Source organism: Schistocerca piceifrons, chromosome 5 (assembly GCF_021461385.2).
Source record: "Schistocerca piceifrons isolate TAMUIC-IGC-003096 chromosome 5, iqSchPice1.1, whole genome shotgun sequence".
Taxonomy (NCBI): Eukaryota; Metazoa; Arthropoda; class Insecta; order Orthoptera; family Acrididae; genus Schistocerca; species Schistocerca piceifrons.
In genome coordinates, this window is record NC_060142.1 from 389,964,574 (window position 1) to 389,985,208 (window position 20,635).

Here is a 20,635-nt window from a genome sequence, read left to right on the forward strand (position 1 = left end):
AAACATCCGAAAATAAGTACAAAACCTGTTCCTGTGAATTTCTGTCTTTTTTTCACCTGTGTCACCTCGGTAAACTGAACTGTTATAATACTTGTTGAAAGATAGGTGTCGTAAGATATGCTAATTTACTGAGAAATTATGCCCTTATGATGGTACAGTAGGTAAGCAGATTCACTACATCGATTTTTGCAAGAGATTTGTGGAGAAATAAGAGAGATTCTTACACAGGTGCAATTGTCGCATGAATCACACTGCGGGATTTGAAACAGCGCCAGTTTGTTAGCAAACTTCTTCTAATTGGTGGTCTCCATATCGTTCAATACCGATTTGAGATAATTGTATCATTTATAGTATCCACGTTTCATCAATATGAATGTTGACTATGGTCCATTAATTCTGTTTTATATGAAGTATCTGCTTTCTGCCACACTTTAAAATGCAAGCCATTTATTCTATCCAGTTAGAAGATTCGTACATTGTTCATAATACAAAAAGTATTTCTGGTCAAGTAAGCTACTATAACAAGTCCTTGCATAGCTCAAAAGGTCTTCAGTATTTTTTTTATAAGTATTAACTCGTAGCTATTTTATACTTGTTACTGACACCTAAACCAATTCTTGACTTTTACTTACTTTTAGTATCTTTTACACTTACCCTGCACTCATACGTTCATGACAGACATCACATATACTCCCTCTAGCTACGGCTGGCAACAGTTCTTTGTTGTTCCACTGTGTTGGGAAATGGGAATTTCTGTATGAACACCACAGTATTCCAATAAAGGACTTCAGATAAGGTACTGATGGAAAGTTACTGATGGAAATAGACTATCTTAACTGATGAGTAAATGAAAATGACACATATGTTTATCACTGGGAAACTAAATTAAGCCATCATCAAAAATAGAAATTTTTATGCAGCAGGCATAAGTTACTGCTAACAATGGTTGATGTATTTATTTTACAGTAATGACAATCTTCATTGACTTCGATGTATTTTTTTTCTCTTTTGGGTATAATTCTTGTATATTTTCCATGAGAAACTTTTTGGAGTGTATAAGAACAGATTATTGTGCCAAATAGGAAGACTTTTACATATGCTGTCAGTGACTCCATGCTGAAAATCAGGGGTTAGAGATATTCAAAAGAAACTAATGCTGTCATAGAGAGAACCTTCTTCTAGCTTTCCAGTTTCTCGACTTAATGGATGGTGATGTTCATTACATGTACTCATAAATAGATATACTCTTCAGCTCGGCTGGAAATTAAATTACTAATCTCCTCTTTTGTACAAATATTTGCATTCATGCAGACATACAATACCCAAAAACTTGTAACGAAACAACGAGTTTACGCTTAACAATCACAATCTATTTATTTCCATGACACATTCTGGAGCCTTTAACCTCCATTATCAGGTGGATTTATGTGGCTCACAACAATACGTGTGTGTGTGTGTGTGTGTGTGTGTGTGTGTGTGTGTGTGTGTGTGTATGTGTGTGTTGTGATACGACTTTGGGATAACATGTGGCACTGTTTCCGATGGTTGCTGTCGTGCTACATCACATGCACCATCACACTTCATAAACTTTGAAGACTGCAAATAAGGCATCCAAACCACTATTATAGGCACTTTATCATCTTCAGCTGCTTAGTTATTTAACGTCAGTCAGTCAAACCTTTTGTAGCTATTTCATACAGTTAGTGTGAACATTTTCTCATGAAGCACTTTTATGACGTTGTGCACATTTCTGAACTAGTTATTTCACTATAACAAATGAACACAACACTGTCTCTGTTTATTTTCCTCTGTAGTTGTTTTTGGCTCTTCATTTTTACTATTTATTAGAAAATGTTTATCCACTCCCTTACTCTTTCTGTCCCCATGGCATGTCTCACGCATTGTTTGTGTGGGCGTATTTCTTGCAAGCACCTCTCAACACAAGTTCAGCAGTATATCCTAAAACTTACCATAAATTGGTATGAATACCTTTAGTTACACTTGTTTCACGAATCGTATTTGTGACCTGGCACATCGTATGTTACAGTATTAATTGTTTCCCTACAATAGAGGTACACAATTGTGCCCAAACGTCCTTTCTGCAACAGTCATTTTTCGACCATTCGTATTAGCTACTGATCCTGATTTGTTTCTCTGCTTACTCTAGTTGCAGCATCCAGACCCAACTTTGCAAATTGTTATCGTCCACAAATTCGGTGCTAAGACACTAATGCCAAACTACACTTATTCAGCGATTATTTTCTAAGTTTCCCATCCATAGTGTCACATGGCGTTTGTATTAAGTTATTTTATTCAACCTTAATATGTAGGATATTATATGTTAGTTAATACAGTGATTATGTGCCCTTACATTTTCCTCTATGTTTCATGGCAGCTATAGTTACATAAATTCTTGTTCTACTTGTTTGTCTTATATTTAGCTCCCACTCTGAGACCAAACTGAAGATACATATCTCATTAATTGATTAGCTCCAGTTCTTGCATGATGTCTGCATTTGTTTGGTGCCCTTACCCCATATTTGTACATGTATAACGATCCATATGTAAGGACTCATGAGCTCTTTCTGCATTAATTGAATGCATTATTGTATTACATATCATTGTTGTGTTCTTGTAGGACTACAGTACTATACTCCATACACTTCTAGATTTCTGACACTCATTCTTGGTGTGATAATTCAAATTAATTGCAATCTCTTTTTTTAATTTTTTTAATTTTCCTTCTTAAATTACCTGATATTCGTATCTAGCGTGTACTTACATGTGGCATATTTTTCAGCGCAGTTTTATTAAGAAGAGCACTAGCAGGCTGAAAATGGTAAAGAAATAAATCTCTTTTTATACCTGTTTGTCGATTTTCTAGGCAAATATATTTACAGTTGCTGCAGATGGATAAAGTACCAAATTTAACGTCAAGCCAGATGCAAAGAACCATGTACATGTAAAGGAAAAACAAACGGAAGACTCTCCTGATTTCCAACCACATTAATTTTGATAAACAATATATCATCAGCAACGTAATACCTAAATATGTCCTTGCTTACATGAAAGTGCCTACAAATGTGCATAATAACAAGTGGACTTAGAAACTCATGAAGTTTGTCAAGAATGATAGGATAAAATGTACATTCATAGAAAAAGACAAATTGAATGTTAGTGACTAGAGAATACACAATGAAATCACTAGTATGTTACACAGTGTACACCTGGACAATTCATGACAATGAATGGCTACAGAAATAAAAATATCTTATTCAAAAGAGACATGATAACAAAATTAAAATTCCTCCTATCCAAATGTATTAAACACAGCTGTGCTTATGCATGTACTTTAAAATTTGAATTTTGTAGTAGAATAATTTATAAGATTGACATATTTAATAATAGAGAATTTCAATTGCTTGATAAAGGACTGAAATGTAATATCAAATCAAAACTCAACCAAAATAATGTTGGCGAACTGGTTTGTGACCATAAGTTAGGGCTTGAGGCACTAAAAAGATGTAGAAAAAATACAAGATAAAATAGGACGTAAATTGAGTGCCATTTTCGACAGAATTGTGTACTCAAGAATATGTCTACTTACATAGGATTCTAAATGACATCAATAAGAAACTTAATATTGATGTTGTATTGATAGTTTTTGCTCTTTTGGATATAATGTGCGGAATTTGTTCGCTCCATAGCTATACTGAATCTTGACAAAAGAAATCAGATATTTAGCTGCAGTGGGGCAGAGAGTGATCCCAGTGGGGACCGATTAAAACTTTTTCCGGACTGGCGGTCAAACCCAAATTTCCTGTTTCACATGAGCGGTCGCCTTTAGCACCTGTGAACGTCCACCAATAAGTCCCAGATCCCCATGCGCCGCTCGCTACAGAGCAGCGTCCGATACCCTTTAATCCACTTATTTCCGAACCTAACTCACTTCCCACAAGGTTTTAGACACTGATGTGCATCTGCACTAAAATGTCATAACGCCATCTGGAGTATACATGCTACATGTATGACGTCTGTCCTTTCTGACGTACATGTTGTCATGCTTGTTGCCATGCCCTCTTCCCCTCCACCTACCCCCAAAAAAATTCGTAAGAACATTTCTATTTTTACATATAATAGAAATGTACAAATTTCTCGTCTTTTATTTATTAATTCATTTATCCACGTCCAAAGAAAGACTAAAACACAGCATAAACTTAAAGGTACAGCCTAATAATAATGACAGAGAGAATTTCACACTTTCTGAATCCAATATCCAGAACCCTGACTGGCACAGTCATTCGCTGCAAACAGGCCTCCTGCATCACAGGGTCCACTCTTACTATTACAAGCCAACGAGTGTTTAGAGTCCTGCGTTGCCCCCCCCCCCCCCCCTCCCCCCGCCACACACACTCACAAAGCTCATCGTCACGGATCCTTTGCTTCTAGTAGGCTTCTACCTTGTCACCCCTTTTCTTAATTAGTTGATCTTTTTTGTTCCGTGTTGGAGACGGCGGCCTGGTGTTAGCTTCGCTGTAGCTGCCCATAATCTTCCAAGGGATATTGTTCTCCATAGCTCAGTACAGCAGGCTTCTGCTGAAGTTGAACCGGTGCTGTTGTAAGGACGAAGCTTTTCCAGGAGCTAAATCATGATGGAAAAGCGCGAGCTTCCAATAATTGATGCCTTAGATCTGTTTTTTCCTTCTTCTTTTCACTTCTTTTCAGTGTCTGTTACTACTTCTTCTTACATCTCGCTCTGCTGTCAGTTTATACATCTTATTGACTTCATTCGGTCTTATACACCCTGTGACTATTCTGCCTTGCCAACCAACATGATCAGCATCCGCAGAGTTCCTCCATAAGGAGTGGCGTAAAATGCAGCAGAGGATCGCAGAGCAAGAGTGGATGTGTAGAGGGCTCTGGCCTGTGCTCCCTACGTGAAGTTTGTCAGTCTGGAGGTGAGACTGTTCCTGGTGTCCAAATGGAGCTGTTTGTATGTTAAGACACGATCCAGTTTCAACCCTAATTATTGGGGCTCGGGCGTACACAATGATTTAAACTGCGACCTTTTCAAGTAATGTTCAGCTTTCTTCTTGTCTCCATATTCAATACTGCGATGCACACAGTTTATTTTGGATTGAGTTTCAAGTGGTTGTTTCCGTTAGTAGCAGGTAACATGTTCTTCGAGAGCATAGGTCAACTTGGATTCTATTTCTTCAAATGTCAATCCTTGAGCATCGGCAGCTGTGTCATCTGCTTAGACGAAGGATCTCGAGTGGCTGCTTACTTACATATATATATATATATATATATATATATATATATATATATATATATATATATATATATATGTGTGTGTGTGTGTGTTAAGACACTAACCTAGCCTAATTAAAACCTCATTTGTCAGTGACCGCAATAGCAAATTGTCAAAATGGCTCTGAGCACTATGGGACTTAACTTCTGAGGTCATCAGTCTCCTAGAACGTAGAACTACTTAAACCTAACTAACCTAAGGACATCACACACATCCGTGCCCGAGGCAGGATTCGAACCTGCGACCGTAGCGGTCGCGCCGTTCCAGACTGTAGCGCCTAGAGCTGCTCAGCCACCTCGATCGGCCAACAATAGCAACAACCTCCATTAACATTGAGGGAATTTCTCAACTAACTTTCAGAGCATACAGTAGAATGTTTACTACCAGTTGCGTAAATGCCAAGGCAGTCTATAAATTATAAGCTATGTTTAACACAGGATACTTTCATTTGCTCGAGCGGGGGTCATCCCCACGTGGACGGGCTTTTGGCCTAACCACTTGCAGAGCAAACTCCAGCCAGGAAGAGGCGTACATCTACAGGTTGCATGATCTGGCTGTCAACAACAAATTCTTGACGGTTCAGGAGTGAACAGGTGGAACCGGAAGACAATAGCAAGTCAACTAAGTAAAGACAGGAAGAAAAGACCCCATGGAAAGAGAGAAAAAAATGAGAGAAAGATTGACTTTCTGGTCGTAGGCGGAAGCGACCGCAATAAACATCATCCCCTTCGTTTACTCTCTCACAAAAACTTACGCTGCACTGTGTGCTCACAGTTCTACTGCTGAGTGACACATTGGTAATGGGGAGTCCACCCTATTATTCTGTTTTGTGTAAATTATTGCATGGTCAAAGTATAGACATTGTTGCTAACATAGTTCTTAAATGAAATTCGTGGCACATGTACTGCTCTAATTTTTTGATGAATCTTTTTCAGATGCTGTATTCCTCTGAACTACGATTTCTAGAATGTCATGCCAAACATATTACTAAGATCTAGACAAATAATACAAAGAACTATTATTATTAAACCATTAAAGCATTTTAAATTTTTATTTCTAGTATTGAAATCGTTCCCACTTATACGTGGGGGTGATGGCAACTTCTGTTTGGGGGAGGGGTTAATGAGGTGGCTAGTAGGAGAGACAATATCCGACAGTGACACAGTGACCCCCATCAACGTCCCCCCCCCTCCCCCCCCTCTAGAAGCGAAACCTGGATCAGCACCTGAGCAGCAGGAGCTCATGATAGTCAGTCGTATGAACGCAGGGGATTCAGCTGCTGGACCCTATATCGCAATGGTAAGCACAGATATTTACTGAGAGCAGACTGACTTGGGACAGACAGTCACCATCTCTGGGTTAAGACTTGGCTACTTTGTAGATACACCTCATTCAGGGCAGAAGGTTTTGTAACTGAAATTTCAGAGAAAAAATAATTCTTCGAGAGGTTTCGTTCTCCAAGTCACTTCCAAGTCCTCACCTCTTCACACCAGGGATCCTTAACATCAAGCCAGATCAAGTCGACCTCTCTCATTAGTCAACAGTTTAAATTGCTTATTAGTTATTACTAACTGTGAGGCTGAATCTCGGATAACACCTGTCTTTGAGAACAGACAGAATGCAACCATCCTGACAAGAAGTAAACTTCTTTTATGTGTCATTTATTGATAACGGTCGATGCAAAGATCTTTCATCATTTTTTTTAAAAGACTAAAATTAATTCTGTAATGATGTTTCTTCAAAAATAGACATGTGTGTTCCAACGTAAAATCCCCATGCACTGTGGGTAAAACATGAAGTAAAGTGTGCTGCAGCCAAAACAGTGATCATACATTTTAGAGGGTTTTTCTCGATATTCTTCGTGTTGGAAAGATAGCGTATCACTTACAGCTAGTGTATTTGCTGCCTGAGTCGTGAGATCAGAAAAGGAGACAGAAAGTCACCACAACAATGAAGAAAACACATGAAGATTATACTGTTTATCCTGTCCTTACTGACTCTCTAAAGGTGTTCCTGTTTTTACTTGCATTTAGTTTCATTAGGTAGTTACAGAGCGCTTATAACACTCAAGTTAATGTCTTAATTTTTCGGAATGTTTTTAACAATGTTAGGTTTAGAAATCCAGCACTGATGACTGTTCGTTCTGCATTCAAGTTACTGAAAGAAAAGCAACAGACGGTTTCTGTTTTTATTAAGGACACCATATACCAGAAACGTACGCATAAAACTCGAGCGACACATTTCTTGACATTTTGAAAGGCAATAACAAAAACATAATGACATCAGGTTATGACCATTTGAAATATCTAATTGCACGCAAATGAGCCATCCGTCTTACTTCTTACGACCGGAAAAATTTAACTGCACCCAAGTGAACCAAGCCACTTACTTCTCACGACATCTGAACACTTTCAGTTTTACAGTCATTGAAGGTGCACCGTAGCAACAGAGATTATTTGCATTTGCATGTGGACAGAAACTGAGCGTCCAGAATCATCTAATGAGGCAACGTCAGCAGTCCATCATAAGCTTCTGATGACTAGTTTTCCTCCAGAGTAAGAAAGTCCGATGTGCTCTGCTGATTGAGTTTTACCAGTAAGTTTGTCCTGAAGAATGCTAATGTTTATGACCTTGACACTTTCCTTAAAAACATTACAACATTATGGAGTCGAGTGTAAGTATAACAATGACGTCGACTCTCATCGTCTGAACGTCGAGTTAGATGCAGAACCTGATGTTGAGGAAGATGACGAAGAGCGGCCTCACAAACAATGGGAAGTATGTGAAACGTTGGAAATATGAAACTTGATAACTGCAGGAAAATTGTGATTTATTTTCCACATGAACAGATTGTCAGAAATACGATTTAATTTTTTAATAAAAAATTACGCAGTCTTTAGACTGTTCTAGTCTCCGACCAACGCTTTTAGAACACCTCTCATATGTGTATTTTGCCTATCAGTTTTGATGGCGAACCCAGACATTTCCAAAATATATTTTAATTTGCTAACTGTTTGTCTTGCCTACCCGATAGGAAATTTCACAAATAAATACAGAGATAATGTGGATAACACAAAGCACACAGTTTACATACAAACGTTTTTCCTGTGTCTTGAAAAATTAATAATAGCAAAACTGTGATTTTCATCTGAATTCCTCACTTAATCTGCACGGAAATCTACTAGTTCAGGAGTTTGACCAGAGCAGTAGCGACATTTAAGTGAAAATTCTATAATACTTATTCGAACAATTGTAGAGATAACCAACTAAACGGCAGTTGCTATGTCATATACACTCCTGGAAATGGAAAAAAGAACACATTGACACCGGTGTGTCAGACCCACCATACTTGCTCCGGACACTGCGAGAGGGCTGTACAAGCAATGATCACACGCACGGCACAACGGACACACCAGGAACCGCGGTGTTGGCCGTCGAATGGCGCTAGCTGCGCAGCATTTGTGCACCGCCGCCGTCAGTGTCAGCCAGTTTGCCGTGGCATACGGAGCTCCATCGTAGTCTTTAACACTGGTAGCATGCCGCGACAGCGTGGACGTGAACCGTATGTGCAGTTGACGGACTTTGAGCGAGGGCGTATAGTGGGCATGCGGGAGGCCGGGTGGACGTACCGCCGAATTGCTCAACACGTGGGGCGTGAGGTCTCCACAGTACATCGATGTTGTCGCCAGTGGTCGGCGGAAGGTGCACGTGCCCGTCGACCTGGGACTGGACCGCAGCGACGCACGGATGCACGCCAAGACCGTAGGATCCTACGCAGTTCCGTAGGGGACCGCACCGCCACTTCCCAGCAAATTAGGGACACTGTTGCTCCTGGGGTATCGGCGAGGACCATTCGCAACCGTCTCCATGAAGCTGGGCTACGGCCCCGCACACCGTTAGGCCGTCTTCCGCTCACGCCCCAACATCGTGCAGCCCGCCTCCAGTGGTGTCGCGACAGGCGTGAATGGAGCGACGAATGGAGACGTGTCGTCTTCAGCGATGAGAGTCGCTTCTGCCTTGGTGCCAATGATGGTCGTATGCGTGTTTGGCGCCGTGCAGGTGAGCCCCACAATCAGGACTGCATACGACCGAGGCACACAGGGCCAACACCCGGCATCATGGTGTGGGGAGCGATCTCCTACACTGGCCGTACACCACTGGTGATCGTCGAGGGGACACTGAATAGTGCACGGTACATCCAAACCGTCATCGAACCCATCGTTCTACCATTCCTAGACCGGCAAGGGAACTTGCTGTTCCAACAGGACAATGCACGTCCGCATGTATCCCGTGCCACCCAACGTGCTCTAGAAGGTGTAAGTCAACTACCCTGGCCAGCAAGATCTCCGGATCTGTCCCCCATTGAGCATGTTTGGGACTGGATGAAGCGTCGTCTCACGCGGTCTGCACGTCCAGCACGAACGCTGGTCCAACTGAGGTGCCAGGCGGAAATGGCATGGCAAGCCGTTCCACAGGACTACATCCAGCATCTCTACGATCGTCTCCATGGGAGAATAGCAGCCTGCATTGCTGCGAAAGGTGGATATACACTGTACTAGTGCCGACATTGTGCATGCTCTGTTGCCTGTGTCTATGTGCCTGTGGTTCTGTCACTGTGATCATGTGATGTATCTGACCCCAGGAATGTGTCAATAAAGTTTCCCCTTCCTGCGACAATGAATTCACGGTGTTCTTATTTCAATTTCCAGGAGTGTATTACAGTCAACTTTAGATAAGCATGCAGTGCGATCCAACAAATAAGACACATGATAACAATTAACAACAGCATGGACCATGAGCAGTTCATTATAGTTTTAATTATTTTATTAATCAGAGCAATGACACAATCTCTTGTGCATACATGGTTTTAGGCTTTTACTGAACTGCAAGAACTGATTTAATATCTGTTTCAGAAAGCACCCACTATGTCATCGACTGCACTACTGTACGCATATTGTGCGTGTGTGGCTGCTTGATATTCACAATTTTCCCATATTCTTCGAGAGCATTTAAGTCCGTTTGCTGTAAGTATTCTGATCCTGCAGAATCCTTGTTCTCAAAGTGGACATGCTACATGCTTTTGTAAATAGGTGCCAGTACAGGATTTGTATGCCACAAAATGTAAAACTATTTCGTATTGTTATCAAGATGATGATGTGTAACACATATAAACTAGCATAACGAGTCTCGAGGACGCAGTTTCTAGTGGAGCTAAAACTGAGTTCATTCCGACTAATACGCATCGCCGTGCAGTTATTAATACATAGACTCGACTAATACTCAATATCCTCTACAGTAAAAAGGTACCAGTCGCGGCAAGGAATCACTTCTGAAATGTATTCCAAGAGCGCTGAGCCAGTTGCCAGCTCGTACTGATAAGTTGCCAGTGCGCCAGAGACAATTCTACTCCATCACTTGAGACGGATTGCGCGACATCCTTACAGAGGGCGCTAATAAGGGGGGTGCAGTGAACTCAAAGCTGAGGGGCCTGCGCCAGTGCTAATTCTTCCCACACCCTTAATAGTTATAGCTTGATGTCAGCTATTAAGCAGCAGATTGTGTTTCAGATGGATTACAGCAAGTGCTTAAGCAAAATGTGGAATGAGGTGATTTCTTCAATTTTAGTTCAGAAGTTCACATGAGTGGAGGTGATCGCAATAATCATGCAGTTTGCATTTAGCAGTAATCGTTGCCAATGTTGGAGCATTTCCAGTCTATGGGAGTTTAGTTCCAAGCGAGTCACAAATTCTTGTCGTCAAGTTACGGTGGGATGCACGTGGGTACTCGGCATCCCCTGCAGCAGATGGTGTAGAGCATATAATTTTACTGAAGCCATTATACGAATTCACAAACTGAACCTGAAGAAATTGTGAGTGTCTCGTTAAAGACCCATTTCCTTGTAATGCACCTGGCTAGGCTTTGAGGGATTTAAAAACAAAATTTACTTAATGTCGTTGTTATGCTGAAAAGATGTGCCTCATAAACCCCTGTGGCGCCTCGAAAGTTAAACAAAAATTCTGGGAGGAACAGCACTGAGGCCTTTATTATATTTTCAGGTGGTTATTTCGTGTGCTGAGAGAAATGTTATTTTGTGTAAGCTGTTCCAGTCTGTACTTCTTCAGAAGGTCATGAGTTCTTTAACAACAGTGGACAGTGGGTCTCTCATAACTAAAGTTAGTATTATTTCTATATGGGCTGAATTATTTTAACGTGTGCATTTGAATACAGAGAGTACATGTCCAATTGTGTGCTGTGTGTTACTTTTTCGTGTGAGTAAGTATGCATCATGCACGTGCATTGACGGCGGGTGCAATTAGGAGGCCGTAATTATTTTCAGCTCAAATTTAATTTTCATTGTTCATCAATGTTTATGGCAACTGTATGTGTGTAAGGATGTACACTGAAGCGCCGAAGAAACTGGTATAGGCTTGCGTATTCAAATACAGAGATATGTAAACAGGCAGAATACGGCGCAGTTGTTAGATCGGTCACAGCAGCTACAACGCCACGTTATTAAGATATAAGTGATTTTGAATGTGGTGTTATAGTCGGTGCACTAGCAATGGGATTCAGCATCTCCGAGGTAGCGATGTAGTGAGGATTTACCCATACGGCCGTTTCACAAGTGTACCATGAATAACAGGAATCTGTTAAAACATGAAATCTCCGACATCGCTGCGGCTGGAAAAAGATCCTGCAAGAACGGGACCAACGACAACTGGAGAGAATCGTTCAATGTACCGAAATGCAGCCCTTCCGCAAACTGCTGCAGATTTCAATGCTGGGCCGTGAACAAGTGTCAGCGTGTGAACCATTCAACGAAAAATCATCGATATCGGCTTTCGGAGCTAAACGTCCACTCGCGTACCCTTGATGACTGCACGACACAAAGCTTTACGTCTTGCCTGGACCTGCCAACACCGACGTTGGTCTGACGAATCTCGTTACAAATTTCATCGAGCGGTTGGATGTGTACGAGTATGGAGACGACCTCATGAATCCATGGACCCTGCATTTCAGCAGGGAACTGTTCAAGCTGGTGGAGGCTCTGTAATGGAGTGGGGCGTGTAGCTGGAGAGATATGGGACCCCTGATACGTCTAGGTACGACTCTTACAGGTGAAACGTACGTAAGCATCCTGTCTGATCACATGTCCATTGTGCGTTCCGACGGCCTTGGGCAATTTCAGCAAGACAGTGCAGCACCCGACGTCCAGAATTGTTACAGAGTGGCTCCAGGAACACTCTTCCGAATTTAAACACTTCCGCTAGCCACCAAACTCCCCAGACATGAACGTTATTGATAATATTTGGGATGCCTTGCAACGTGCTGTTAAGAAGAGATCTCCACCCTTCGTATTGTTACGGATTTTTAGACAGCCCTGCAAGATTCCTGGTGTCAGTTCCTTCCAGCACTACTTCAGACATTAGTCGAGACCATTCCAGGTCGTGATGCGGCACTTCTGCGTGCTCGCGGGGGCCCTACACGATTTTAGGTAGGTGTACCAGTTTCTTTGGCTTTTCAGTGTATATTGCATGTTTGTACATTTCCCTTCTGTTGTAAATGGAATTTGGGTAGATAGAATGGGTCGCTTATGTATCTGAATTAATAAATTATACGATGAAATTTGAAAAGCCGTTTTTGGAATGATATAACATGCCACTTGATCAGCTTACTTGCTTCAAGAAAGGAGAATTTCTAATCATGAAAAATTTCCTTTCACTCGTTTTTTGTAACAATCATAAGTGTGTAAGTTGAAAATGTTCGATGTTAAATACAGAATTTTCTGTTTCTTTCAGCTCATACTGAACACTCAATTTAAACTGTTTGAAGTTCATTTGTTAAAATTATATAACTAGCATGTTTAAAGGTTAGACATCTGAGAAGGGAATAAAATTTGTGAAAGACTTTTGTAGGTTGTAGACTACCACCTTAAGCTCTGCTGGGTTCCGGAAAAAAATCCAGTTGGATATTAAAAGACTGTTGAAGTTCTTCCCCGGCAAAACCAGAGGCAGAGCAGAATGGGTTAATGGACAGATAGAATGTCAGCAAGAGAGAAGCAAAAGCAATTGCAAAACCCTGGATAGGTTGAGTACTCAAACAAGTGACGTAAGAAAACGACGTCATGGTGACAAAGCGACATAGTCATAACGATGGCAGCGCAAAGTGACACAAAATAGTGTACAACGTGAATGGCAATCTGGTAGCCGAGCTGCCGACAACTGAAGCAGTGCAAGATACACAGTCTGTGCTGCGGCTAGCTGCGAGGCCCATGAAAAAGACAGGCCATGGCGCGTACATCATAGCAGGTGACACTGCAGGTGTTATGAGTGCCAGCATCGATTCCCGGTAGGGAGAAAATACGGTGAGGCAAGTTTAATAATTCTCGACTGTGTGATTAAATGCATGCAAACTCTCAATAACACACGACATCTTTAGTGCGTATCTTTTCAATTAAGTATTGATTTCACTTACGCTTTGCACGGGACCGATCTTTCGCAAAGGATAGCGGATAAGCCGACTAGAGTAACGTCACAACTTCGTTGTGGGGCTCGTATGTTTCGTTGGCCCCAGCTAGATGGCTGTGACGTCATGAGGTGGTGGGTGCACACCTGCCACGCCACGGCAAAAAGAGATGGGGCCCCTCCACGCCCGCACCAACGTGGTGACCAAACCAAAAGTTCTACTGTCACCTCCGTAAACATGTTAGTTATCTAGTAAGTGGATCACAGGGTGTTGGGCTGTGATGTTATCCGTGCGTCTGGGTAAGACTGCTGGGCTGTGATGCTATCCGTGCGTCTGGGTAAGGCTACGCATTAACACGGTCCATCAGGTGATAGATAGTGGACGACACGCGAGTGAGGGTAGCGATTTGAAGAGCAGAGGGAAAAAGTGCTAAGGCTCGTGCCGTGGGAAAAAAACCTCTGCGACAGTGGGATGGGTAGTAAGAGCAGTAATGGTTTACTAGCTGCGATAGTTCATGCAAAGTTGGATTTCCCGAGACAGCGCGTAACGGCGTACCCAGTGCCCTTCTGCCCGCTGCAATTGTGGCAGCCGCGAAGTATGACAACTGTGAACGTCTGATCAATTTACAGTGAGTCCAAAAAGTATTCGTCCAGCTGTATATCTTTTGGAAAACAACGTCTGTGTAACATGAAAAGAAATGTATACAGAATCTAAAGAGCCAGTAAAAGTACCTCGGTAAGTCATTTTTGTTGAAAAGCAAGGAAAGGAATACATCCAAATCGACAGCAAGGTTAACAAAACAGAAAATGTAATACAAGAGCTAGTTCATAAAGTATTCGTCCACCATCTAAACATGCCGCGTGATTAAACTATACCGCTGACCCACAGCACACACTAGAGTCAACAGCACGCGGCCCCACTCTATCGCCTGTTGTGGTTCTGAACGGCGTCGATACAGTGCAGTTCGCGTCATGGGCCGTAAGGCTAGTGAGACAACGCTGACCGAAATGAAACTTATGACTTGGTTCAAATGGTTCTGAGCACTATGCGACTTAACTTCTGAGGTCATCAGTCGCCTAGAACTTAGAACTAATTAAACCTAACTAACCTAAGGACATCACACACATCCATGCCCGAGGCAGGATTCGAACCTGCGACCGTAGCGGTTGCTCGGCTCCAGACTGTAGCGACTAGAACCGCACGGCCACTCCGGCCGGCAAGGAAACTTATTCTGCGCTTACATAACCAGTGCAAATCTTCTTTCGAGATTGCTAAAGTAGTCGGTAGATATAGATCGACGGTTCAGTCCACAATAGATAGATTTTGCGCAACAAAATCATTAAGAAACCAACCACGTACCGGACGCCCTCACACTTTGACTTGAGGGAAATGAAGAAGAAACCTAAAATCAGCGCTCCTAAGTTAGCTGGGGAGTTATAGTCTAGGGGGAAGAAGGTATGTACCAACACAATCAGAAATACTTTCAAAACGTATGAGTATCACGGCCGGGTAGCGCGCAGGAAATTTTCGGTCAGTGAACAGAATCGAAAGAAGCGCCTTAATTTTGCGATGGGACACAGATTCAAAAAGGAAGGCTTCTGGAATAGAGTAATATTTTCGGATGAGAGTAAATATAACGTATTCGGGTCGGTTGCCAGGCGTATGGTATGGCGTAAGAAGAAAGCGGAGATGTTGTCACGCAATCTTGTGCCAATGGTTACACACAGTGGGCGCTCCCTAATGCTGTGGGGCTGTATAAGTGCTGGAGGTGTTGGAAAATTACATTTCATGGAAGGTACATGGATCACCATATGTATATAAACGGTTTAAAGGACAATCTGAATCCTAGCACAGAAAAATTAGGTCTGCAAGGAAATTAAATTTTTCAACAAGATAACGGCCCAACGCATACGGCTCTAAACAGAAGGCTGTGGCTCCTATACGACACCCCCCCCCCCCCCAAAAAAAAAAAAAAAAACTTAACACCCCTCCTCAGAGACCAGACATTAATCCTGTTGAACACCTTTGGAAAGTACTGGAAGATAGCATCAGGAGAAGACACATTTCTAATATGAGAGACCTAAAAGAAGCACTTCAAGATGAATGGGACAAAATTCCAGCCTCTGTGGCAGCAAACTTGGTCAAGTCGATGCCCAGACGACTACAAGCAGTAATAGCTGCAAAGAGAAAGCCCACTAAATATTTATTTTTGTAATTCAAATTATATTTTCAGATTGTAAAGAAAAAAAATATTAATGGGCGATTACTTTTTGAAGTAGCCCTTGAATAAATTCTCCATTTTGCCAAATTTGTTATCGCTATGGATGTATTTTTTTCTTGTCCATCAATAAAAATGACTTACAAAGGTTCGTTGCATATGACTAGATGTTCACATTTTGTGTTCCCTTCCTTTCACGTGACATATACTTAGTTCTTTTAAAAAAAACAACTAGACGAATAGTTTTTGGACTTACTGTAGGTGCATTTTGTGTTCCCTTCCTTTCACGTGACATATACTTAGTTCTTTTAAAAAAAAACAACTAGACGAATAGTTTTTGGACTTACTGTAGGTGCATATTGATAACAACGTCCCATTAGCGCATACTCGGGCGTTCTGCCAGGAGAACAGGATGTGAGCAGGACAAAACTCAGTGTGGAAGAAAATATTATTGTACTAAAGCAATCTTTTCAGTATTATTGTTAGCCGATGACGCCTGTTTCAGTACAAAATAGTGCCCACTAGCATCAGAGGAACAGAATGCATAACACGAAATTTCCTACAAGTCTGGAAGTTTGACAGTTGGGAAAATCCTTTGTTTAGCAGAAGAGAGACACGAATTTATGCTAATTCTACAGCCTCGTGCATACTTGTAGTTTTTTGGTTGGAATGCTTCAACAGCGTACACTAGTGCTGTAATTCTCAGTAAAACTATAGAGGAGAAATTTATACTGTCAACATTGCTAAAACCACTGAAATGCGACGTTGTATGAGAAAATATATTTTTCTGTATTATGAAACTAGAGATTGAAAGATGTTTGGAAGGTGTGCGATCAAACAAAACAAAATGGATACATAAAATTCCATAGAAATTTCTCAAATTTGTGGAGGAGTGTCACCCAAATAGTTCCTGAAGTTACAATGTAGAATCTATGAGTCTCCAGACACATCTTGACAGTGTTAGAGGTAGATAAATGAGAAAACTACATCATAATCAGATTAGCAGCTCATGTATCCAAGTTCCAGACAAGAATTGCATAAAAAAGAACTGAAAATAAACTTAATGAACCGTTATATGATGGTGATATGACTTTAGGAAAAGCAAAGGGGCCAGGAAAGTAATTTTAGCGCCGCATTTGACAAGCGATGCAAAATTTTATATGAATGAAGACACTTTCATACGATTTGCTATCTTAGAAAAAGTGTTCGACAATGAGAAATGATGAAAGAGATTTGAAATTCTCAGGAAAATATGTATACGCTGTAGGGAAAAACGTACAAGAAGCAAGAGGGAAGAATAGAATGGAGAGCCAAGAGAGAGCGCTCTCACCAAAAAGGGCGTAAGATAGATATGTAGCCCTTCTCTTCTGTTGTTCTACCTGTACATCCAGGAAGCAATATCGGAAACATAAATTAAGTGTGAAAGAATATCATTGATGAGATTCACTGATGAGATTGGTATAATAAGTGAGGGTAAATTACAAGACCTGTTGCACGGACTAGGAAGTTTAATCAGCGTAGAACATGAACTCAGATTAAGCCAAAGAAAAACGAAGCGGTAGTAAATTAATCATAAAATTAACATCAAAATTGGGAACAGTGTAATAAACGTACTGAAGGGATTCTGCTACCTTGAAAGTAAAATAATGCATGACGAACGAGGTAAGGAGGGCATAAAAAGCAGACTAGCACGGTCTAGGTGAACGTTCCCTGCTAAGACAAATCTGTCAGTAACAAATGTAAACTTTAAGCAGCATCAAATAAGTTAGAAGACTGATGATGCAGAAAAGAAAGTAAGAAGACTGATCTCAAACCCAACAGGATAATTTCGAATTCTAATGTTTAGCTGATAATATGAATTAAATTTCTAAACTACGCACTTATTGTAATTTGGTGTACAGAGCTGCACGATTGTATTAAAAAACTAAAAACCCGCCTCGATTGCGAAAAAAGGACATAGTGCTTTTTTCGCAATCGAGGCGAGTTTTTAGTATTTTAATACAGGGTGTTACAAAAAGGTACGGCCAAACTTTCAGGAAACATTCCTCACACACAAATAAAGAAAAGTTGTTGTGTGGACATGTGTCCGGAACCGCTTAATTTCCATGTTAGAGCTCATTTTAGTTTCGTCCACCTACGCCCAATGGAGCACGTTATCATGATTTCATAAGGGATACTCTACCTGTTCTGCTAGAACATGTGCCTTTACAAGTACGACACAACATGTGGTTCATGCGCGATGGAGCTCCTGAACATTTCAGTCGAAGTGCTCGTACGCTTCTCAACAACAGATTCGGTGACCGATGGATTGGTAGAGGCGGACCAATTCCATGGCCTCCACGCTCTCCTGACCTCAACCCTCTTGACTTTCATTTATGGGGGCATTTGAAAGCTCTTGTCTACGCAACCCCGGTACCAAATGTAGAGGCTCTTCGTGCTCGTATTGTGGACGGCTGTGACACAATACGCCATTCTCCAGGGCTGCATCAGCGCATCAGGGATTCCATGCGACGGAGGGTGGATGCATGTATCCTTGCTAACGGAGGACATTTTGAACATTTCCTGTAACAAAGTGTTTGAAGTCCCGCTCGTACGTTCTGTTGCTGTGTGTTTCCATTCCATGATTAATGTGATTTGAAGAGAAGTAATATAATGAGCTCTACCATGGAAAGTAAGCGTTTCCGGACACATCTCCACATAACATATTTTCTTTCTTTGTGTGTGAGGAATGTCTCCTGAAAGTTTGGCCGTACCTTTTTGTAACAGCCTGTATATTAACCAACGATAGCTGACGCGCTGCGATGTTGAAGGTTCTGGACGATTGTGTTTGTGTACATGTGTGTTCACTACAAGCGGCTAAAATCTGACGGGTTTTGAAGGAAGTCGGTTGCAGAATGAAACATGTTTGCTGTGACAACTGAGCAGCGCAGTACTTGCCTGTTGGTGATATAGCTGCTGTTGTGGAGAACTGTGAGATATATTCTGCACGCCGCTTAAATAGGCGACACGAGTTGGAGTTATGCAACTCACTCGTCCCCACGTGACTGCGAAAGAGATAAAAGAACACACGCGCCTCGGTTGTAGAGATGAGCGAAACTCATTCAAGGGATCTGATCAGAATCGCTGACTCACTACCTCTATTTAATGGTTCACCATTCACTGTTTACTTAGTAAAATAAATGAAAGACAGGCTGCTTGTCTTTTTACTAGCTGTATGTTCACCATATTTTCTCCTATTTTGATAGAACACTAAAAATGATAAACCGCTTTCCGTTATTTCCCTTCTAGTGTTATATTTTCCAAAAAGCCACACATTTCCGTTTCAGTAAAAATTAAAAATATAGCGACAAAATCCATACTCCATCCATATTATTAAAATGGATATACGCATGTATTTTTCCACATCTCCTAAACCACAGGACGGGTTTCAACCAAACTTGGTATACATATCAGTTACCGTCCGGAAACATCTGCCTGTCAGATGGGAGGCGGTCGATGTGAAATAGGTATTTAGCTCACGGCGCGCAAATACCAGTCTTTCTTCATCCAGCGTTTAAGGGTTAGAGCGCTTGGTGACTTGCAACAAGTCACTTGCAACACACTTTACTCGTAATTTAAAATTTTTACGACAGCTTTTCGCGCTGATGCTTCCCACAAAACGGTGAAAGCAAAGAAGTTTATACATAACTACATTTTCCCTGCTCGTATGGTAAAACTTCCACATCAGACTGGACGTTCTAATTTATTACTTCTTTACCACTAACTCCACTCCCGGCAAATTTTGCAGAGAATATTCACATATACCAGTGAAAGTATCTACAAAATTATATCATTTTACGGCTGGAGATGTGATGACATAAATATTGATCTACTTCAAAACTAAACTGAAAGGTGAAATTTGCCAGATATACAAGTGAAATATGTGTACAAATATATTAAATAAAAGTGAGGATATGTAACATGCTCATACATTCGCGAAGACGCGAGCACAAAACTCACCCTAATTCCCTGGATCGATTATGACTTAACTTGGTGCACATACTCCTATCCAGAAAGAAATGCTGTGCGATTAAGAAGACAGTCAAGGTCTAAAGGGTGTTGAATTCACGTCCCCTTATGATAAAATTTTCGGCATTTTTTCTTCTTCGCGGAAGTTGCAATTACATTAAAAATCCAGAGCCTACTACATACGAACGAACTCAGTAAAACTGACGCTTAAGGGCATACAAGAAATAGATTTTAGTTACACCACATTCGTTTGACCAATGGTGCGCTAAATTATTGAAATTCAGGATATCATTTAACTAAAAACATTTTCTAAAGACTGCGGAATGAATATCTGTTTATGAGTTTGTGTGGTCTGAGCGCAAAATGATTTGGCTCATCACAACTTTTAAAATATAATGTGTACAGTGGCACTGGTTATTCTTAAATAAAATGGTTCAAATGGCTCTGAGCACTATGGGACTTAACATCCGAGGTCATCAGTCCCCTAGAACTTAGAACTACTTAAACCTAACTAACCTAAGGACATCACACACATCCATGCCCGAGGCAGGATTCGAACCCGCGAACGTAGCAGTCACGCGGTTCCGGACTGAAGCGCCTAGAGCAGCTCGGCCACCGCGGTATTCTTA

At 41.3% G+C, this 20,635-nt stretch overlaps 1 protein-coding gene across 1 annotated transcript in view; it reads right to left on the reverse strand.

The window, feature by feature from the left end:
* Positions 1-18,953, reverse strand: part of LOC124799017 (cytochrome P450 6k1-like) — a 39,063-nt gene extending 20,110 nt beyond the window's left edge. Inside the window, exon 1 of the mRNA XM_047262553.1 lies at positions 18,936-18,953. The gene's annotated coding sequence lies outside the window, so the exon portion shown is untranslated. The remainder of the gene's footprint in view (positions 1-18,935) is intronic.
* Positions 18,954-20,635: the final 1,682 nt, after the last annotated feature.